The 6,000-nt window shown below is 43.6% G+C and overlaps 1 protein-coding gene across 8 annotated transcripts in view; it reads left to right on the top strand.

The window, feature by feature from the left end:
- The first annotated feature begins 4,453 nt into the window (after window positions 1-4,453).
- CEP250 (centrosomal protein 250) overlaps window positions 4,454-6,000 on the top strand; it is a 50,242-nt gene continuing 48,695 nt past the window's right edge. For 5 of the 8 annotated variants that reach the window (XM_081291267.1, XM_081291260.1, XM_081291268.1 and 2 more), the window contains exon 1: window positions 5,099-5,219. The gene's annotated coding sequence lies outside the window, so the exon portion shown is untranslated. Of the gene's footprint in view, window positions 4,520-5,098; window positions 5,220-6,000 lie in introns of those variants that run through there. The other 3 variants (XM_081291263.1, XM_081291262.1, XM_081291264.1) reach the window with 3 other exon arrangements.

Here is a 6,000-nt window from a genome sequence, read left to right as displayed (position 1 = left end):
AGAGCCTGACTTGATCAGTGAGAAGGGCTTAAGTTTGGAGACTTGCCCACTAAGGCAGGATCAGAAGCAGGAAGAAAATATCAAGCTGAGTGCCGGGGGCGGGGAGACAACCAAGTGGTGAAATGAGCAAAAGGAGTTTCCAGAGAAAATTCCCAGCATGCCCCAAACATCCCACACTCTTGCCCACCACTGTGCCTTTGCACATACTCTGATCAGAATGCCCTCATTCCATTTGTCTGCTCAACATTTTTACCCTTTCAATCAACTCATAATGTCTCCACCCCTCCCAAACCAGACCACTCTCTCTTTATAGAATTTACCACCCTGTATGTGTGTGAAATATTTGTTTCCTTGCCTACCTCCCATGACAGTATATGAACTGAGGCTCTAGACTGGGCCCCTGGGTTATTATGCTTTGAGTACCTCACAATGTCTAGCTCATGATTCATCATGTAATAGGTGCTCAATCAATATTTATTTTAGGGGCTGGGGATGTGGCTCAAGCGCTCGCCTGGCATGCGTGCGGCCCGGGTTCGATCCTCAGCACCACATACAAACAAAGATGTTGTGTCCGCCGAAAACTAAAAAATAAATATTAAAAAATTCTCTCTCTCTCTCTCTCTCTCTCTTAAAAAAAAATATTTGTTTTAATGGTGCACGAATAGATTCAGATAGATGGAGAGCAGCAAGTTGTTCACAATTTACTGCAAGAGACTGTTTCTTTTTGGGACTCCAGCTCTGCTTATATCTTCATTTGCAGGGCTGAGGTTGTGGCTCAATGGTAAAGAACTCACCTAGAATGTGTGAGGCACTGCATTCGATCCTCAGCCCCACATAAAAACAAATAAACAGAATGAACGTATTATGTCCATCTACAACTAAAGAAATTTTTAAAAAGAACTTCACTTGCAGTGAGTGAGAAATGGTTGTGTTTTTTTTTCCCTCTATTGTCCCCTTCTGTCACCCTCAGCTCACTTCAGACACTCAAGGTATTGACATAGAAAGATGGGTAAGAAGTAGGAAAAATCGAGTATTATAGCAGGCTTTGTGCTTTTTTGGTCTCACAGATGACCATTACTGTCTCTATCCATCATCAAAGTGTCATGAAATGGTTTTAGGCTCCTCAGTAGTTCCCTGCTGGGCTCCTTTCCTTACAGGTCCCTTAGCAAAAGACTTCTCTGTTACCAGTGCTCATGTGTCTGTATTATTATTCTTGGAGCCTCTTTACCCCTACTGAACAGGACCTAGGGTGGTTCTGTAGGCTCTCTCTTATAGCCCACATCTGGCCTTCAGAAAACACTCACTGACAAATTCTGGGAGAGTAGGCAACATCCACAGACTCTCCTGGCTCTGCCACCAAAGCAGCTAGCAGGTTTGTATTGTCTCTGGCTGCTGGGATTCCCAGGCAGGAAGCAGGCCTAGTCACTATGCTCCCCAGCTATAATAGTGATGGATTTGGCACCTTAAATTCTTGTGGAAGCCGCTTTCCCCAATCACTTGACCAGAGTATTTAAAGATAGCATTCCTGCCAATCTTCCCCAAGGAGGGGTGAGGACCCACAATCAGAAATATTGCTATACAAATTCTCTATTCCCTATGCTCTTGATTCCTCTATATTCTTGTAATCTATAAAGGTTTCAGAAGTTTAAAACAGATGTTAGGCAATTAGGAAAATATAGTGTCATGGGGGGAAAATGGTCTAGGTAGAGGGCAAAGTATGTAGTCCTGGTACAGAAAAGTTTGGTATGTTTCACATTCCCAGAGATGGAATTTAGGATGTAAAGAAAGAGCCCAATTCACCTGGAAGGGCCAAGTTAGGTTTTCTTCCAAATGATCCATTGTCTCTCTCTATTTCTCCAATGCAGCCTCCTTTGAGGACTCCTCCCCATTCTGATTCATCAGATGGGTCTAAAATGGACAGACTCTAATTGTGTCTGAAGTCTTTTTTCATGGGACCCTCCAAACAATTCAAGTGATGTGTATGAACACTTACTCATCCCAAATGTTCCTGGCACTGGGCAGGACATTTGAAGGCTGATGCCTAGAGAACCTCTAGAGGGCAATGTTACTTATTCTCCTGCATCAGCAATTTCACTTTCCTGCTTTAGTTGTACCACTTTATTATTTTTTTAATATTTATTTTTTTAGTTGTAGTTGGACACAATACCTTTATTTATTTATTTTTATGTGGTGCTGAGAATCGAACCCAGGGCCTCACATGTGCTAGGTAAGCACTCTACCACTGAGCCACAACCCCAGCCCCACTTATATTATGTTTTAGTACAATTTCCAACTTACGGATAATACATTGTGTCATTATTCAATCATAGAACATACTATATGTTCAAGAGATGTTTCTGGGTAAAAGAATAAATAAGGGAATGAATTAATCCCCCTTTACAAAGATCAAAGATTACCATTTGATTTTGATCCCCTTCTAGTTCATTTACCCCTTTATTGGTATGTTTTGGTAGTCTGAAGCCTAGGTTTACTCCTCATAGTTGTATCATATTGTCTTTTTTTTGCGATGGATTTTATGTTATTAAAATTTTTAAGACTTAGGTTGACTTGATTCATTCAGTCAACGAATAACATTCAATTTAGCACCCACCAAGTGTCAGATTATGTGTTGAATCCTAGAAATAAGTCAGGGACTCTTGACCTCATAAAGCTTAAATTTCAGAGGTGGGGAGAAGATAATAGGTAAACAAATAAAATAAGTAGAAAGTGCTATGTAAGAAACAGACAACTATGATGGAAAATATAGGGTAAGTATTACTTTAGATAGCATGGTAAGGGAAGACTTAACTTAGGAAATATTTTTAAAAATGAGACAGGAAAAAGGAGAAGGTACCAGCTGAGCCAAGAGCTGGGGGGGAAGTGGTCTAGATAGAAGGCAAAGTACTGCAAAAAGTCCTAGTACAGAAAATTTGGTATGTTTCACATTTATGCAGTTTTGTTTTTCTCCATGCCAAGTAGTGTGGCAGGGAATATTCTTGTACAGAGCTTGTTGTGGAATTATTTCCCTAGGGTGGCTTCTCACCACTGATTCTTTCCATCTTTTTCTGCCCAGTACCTGGAGATGTTTCTTCTTCCCTCTCCAGAAACTGCTTTTCCAAATCAGTGTCCTCACTTTCCTATCTCCTTTCACTCCACTTTCTCTTTATTGCAAAGTAGATATTAAAAAGTTCTTACACAAGAGAAATACAATGTAGCTCCTAACACAGTGTTCTCCCAGGTTCTCTTTGTCTTAACCAGAGGCCTATTGCCTATTTCACTTTTGCTACTCATTAATTCACTCAACACTTAATGAGCATCTATTTCATCCAGGCTTTGTGCTGTGTGTTGGAAGCAGAAATGGCCAAAAAATAATCTTTATCCTCAAGGAGCTCACAATCTCCTGAAGTGCTACCCAAAATGTGTACTTAATACATCGGAATCACATGGGGGTATTCTCTAAAACGCAGATTCCTGATTCCCCCATTGGTTTGCTGAATGTTAAGGGGTAGAAATTTCTCAGCTTTTTTGTTTCAATCCCTACTAAAAATTGAGAACCACTTAATGGAAGAGGCAGATAAAGGGAATATTAATTCTAAGAAAGTGTATTGAGGGCTGGGGATGCGGCTCAAGCGATAGCGGCTCGCCTGGCATGCGTGTGGCCCGGGTTCGATCCTCAGCACCACATACAAACAAAGATGTTGTGCCCGCCAAAAACTAAAAAATAAAAGATTAAAATTCTCTCTCTCGTAAAAAAAAAGTGCATTGATATTTGATACACAAAATGCCTTGAGAATAACACCGCAGTCACAGGGGGAAAATTTAGGGGAATCTTGATTACGTAGAAAATGAGACCAACTCTATGTAGCTCTTTGGTCACATTTAGGCCATTCAGGCAAAGGTAACACTGTGCAAAGGTATGTAGAGGGCTGAGTGTTCCAAATAACACTAAGTCATTCTGCTGCAACTGTTGTATTGCCTAGGGCTGCCCGGACCGTCGGGGTTCCAAAGCAAGAAGGAAGACCAGGGTTGCAAGTTTTACAGCTCCTTTCTCACGCAGTTGGTATTCTACGGGGTTTGTAAGTAGAGTGATGCGCAGGCGCGTCTCGAACCAATTGAATTTTTTTATTACGCATGCGCGTTATGTAACGCCTAAGCCAACAGGAGGATAATTGAGGCAAGATTTTTCTGTTCTTGAGATGTCCTTTGCTGTAATCCAAAAGCTCTGGCTGTCTCCATTTCTGGCAAGGGATCCTATGTCTCCATATAACCCCCACTTTCCTTTTGGATGTCTTGAGTAAGCCTGACGCCAGTACCCAACATGGTGGAGATCCGCCCCCGGCGCTGTCGGCCTATAGGCGCGCTACACTGTGGGGCGGGCCCTCCCAAAGGGCGGGAGTTTGGGGGCGGGGTTTGAGCGCGAGCCCGGAGGGCTCCCGCCCCCGGCCCGGCCTCTCGGCGGCTGCGGCCGCTCCTTTGCTGAGCAGCGCTCCAGGAATCTGCCCGAGCTGATCGCGGTGAGGTGGGGCTCAGGGGCAGGCGGGAGGTGCCCGGGTTAACGGTCCGAGGCCCAGGGACTGGCCCGCCTGGGGCGCCCGCGGGAATCCCGTTTGGACAGCGGCCTCCCGTTTCCCAGGAGGACCCGAGGCCCAGAGACGGACTGGAACTTGTCCTAGGGCCCCTGGCCTGCCCGTCTCAGCTTCCTGCTGCCGGCACTACTCTGGCTGTGCGGGTACGCAGTGCGCTCTCCCGCCCTTCTCCCTGCGTCCCCCGGCTTTGCACGTGATCTGTCCGAAAGCCCAGTCCCACCCACCGCCCTGGCGCGCGACCCTGGAACTCTGTTCTTCGGGGGACCCAACTCAATAGCAGTTCTTTGAAGCCTTTCCCAGCCGTCTTCGCCAGGCGCAGCTAACTTCGCTTTGTGGCTTTTTGTGCATTTTCACAAATCGCTTTTTCTGCCTTTTCACACTTTGAGCTCGGTCTTTGGACGTTATGCTTTGCCTTTTTGGTCTCTGTATTCAAGGATCTTGCACATGATGATGATAAGAGCTAATATTTACCGAGTAGTCGCAAAGTGTCAGATTTTCCTAAATGCATTACATGTAAAGTCTATTTAATCTTCACAGAGACCTAGAGGTGTGTTTTGTATCTTCACATTTTGCATATGAAGAAACTGAGGCACTCCCGGATGGAGTAATATTCCTGAGTCTCACAACTAATAAGTGAGTAGAGCTGGAAACTGTCCCCAGGGCATGTGATAACTTTACTCCATTGCCTTTGGGTTTAGTAAATGACTATTGAATTGATTTTCATATTAGCCCCTTGAGTTACGAAGGCCAGGATTATGATTCCCATTTTACTGACACGTCTTTAAAAGAAGAATTGATGTTCTCAAATTGATAGAATGAGTTCATGACAAAACCAAGGATAAAACTGGGGTTGACCCGGTATAACTATATTCTGTCCATTATATTCTACCTTTTATTGCTCTTTTTCCCTCAGAATGCTGCAGGCGTAGATGTCATTATTTCACACCCTTTTTTTTTTTTTTTGGAACCAGCAAAGATTTTATTTTATTTTTTTTAATTGTTTTATTGTTGGTTGTTCAAAACATTACATAGTTCTTAATATACCATATTTCACAGATTGATTCAAGTGGGTTATGAACTCCCATTTTTACCCCGTATACAGATTGCTGTGTCACATCAGTTACATTTCCATTGATTTACAAATTGCCTTTCTGGTGACTGATGTATTCTGCTGTCTATCCCATTCTCCACTGTCCCCCCTCCCCTCCCCTCCCCTCCCCTCCCCTCCCCTTCTCTCTCTCCATCCCCTTACTATAAATCGTTTCTTCCACTTATATAATTTTTCTCCTACTCCTCCTTTCCTCTTATATGTAGTTGTGTATAACCCTGAGGCTCACCTTCCAATTCCATGCAATTTCCCTTACCTCTCACTTTCCCTCCCGCCTATCATCCCTGTTTAATGTTAATCTTCTCC

The sequence above is a fragment of the Spermophilus citellus genome (assembly GCF_964194105.1).
Source record: "Spermophilus citellus genome assembly, chromosome: 4".
In the NCBI taxonomy this organism is placed as follows: Eukaryota; Metazoa; Chordata; class Mammalia; order Rodentia; family Sciuridae; genus Spermophilus; species Spermophilus citellus.
This window is presented reverse-complemented; position numbering and strand designations above follow the sequence as displayed.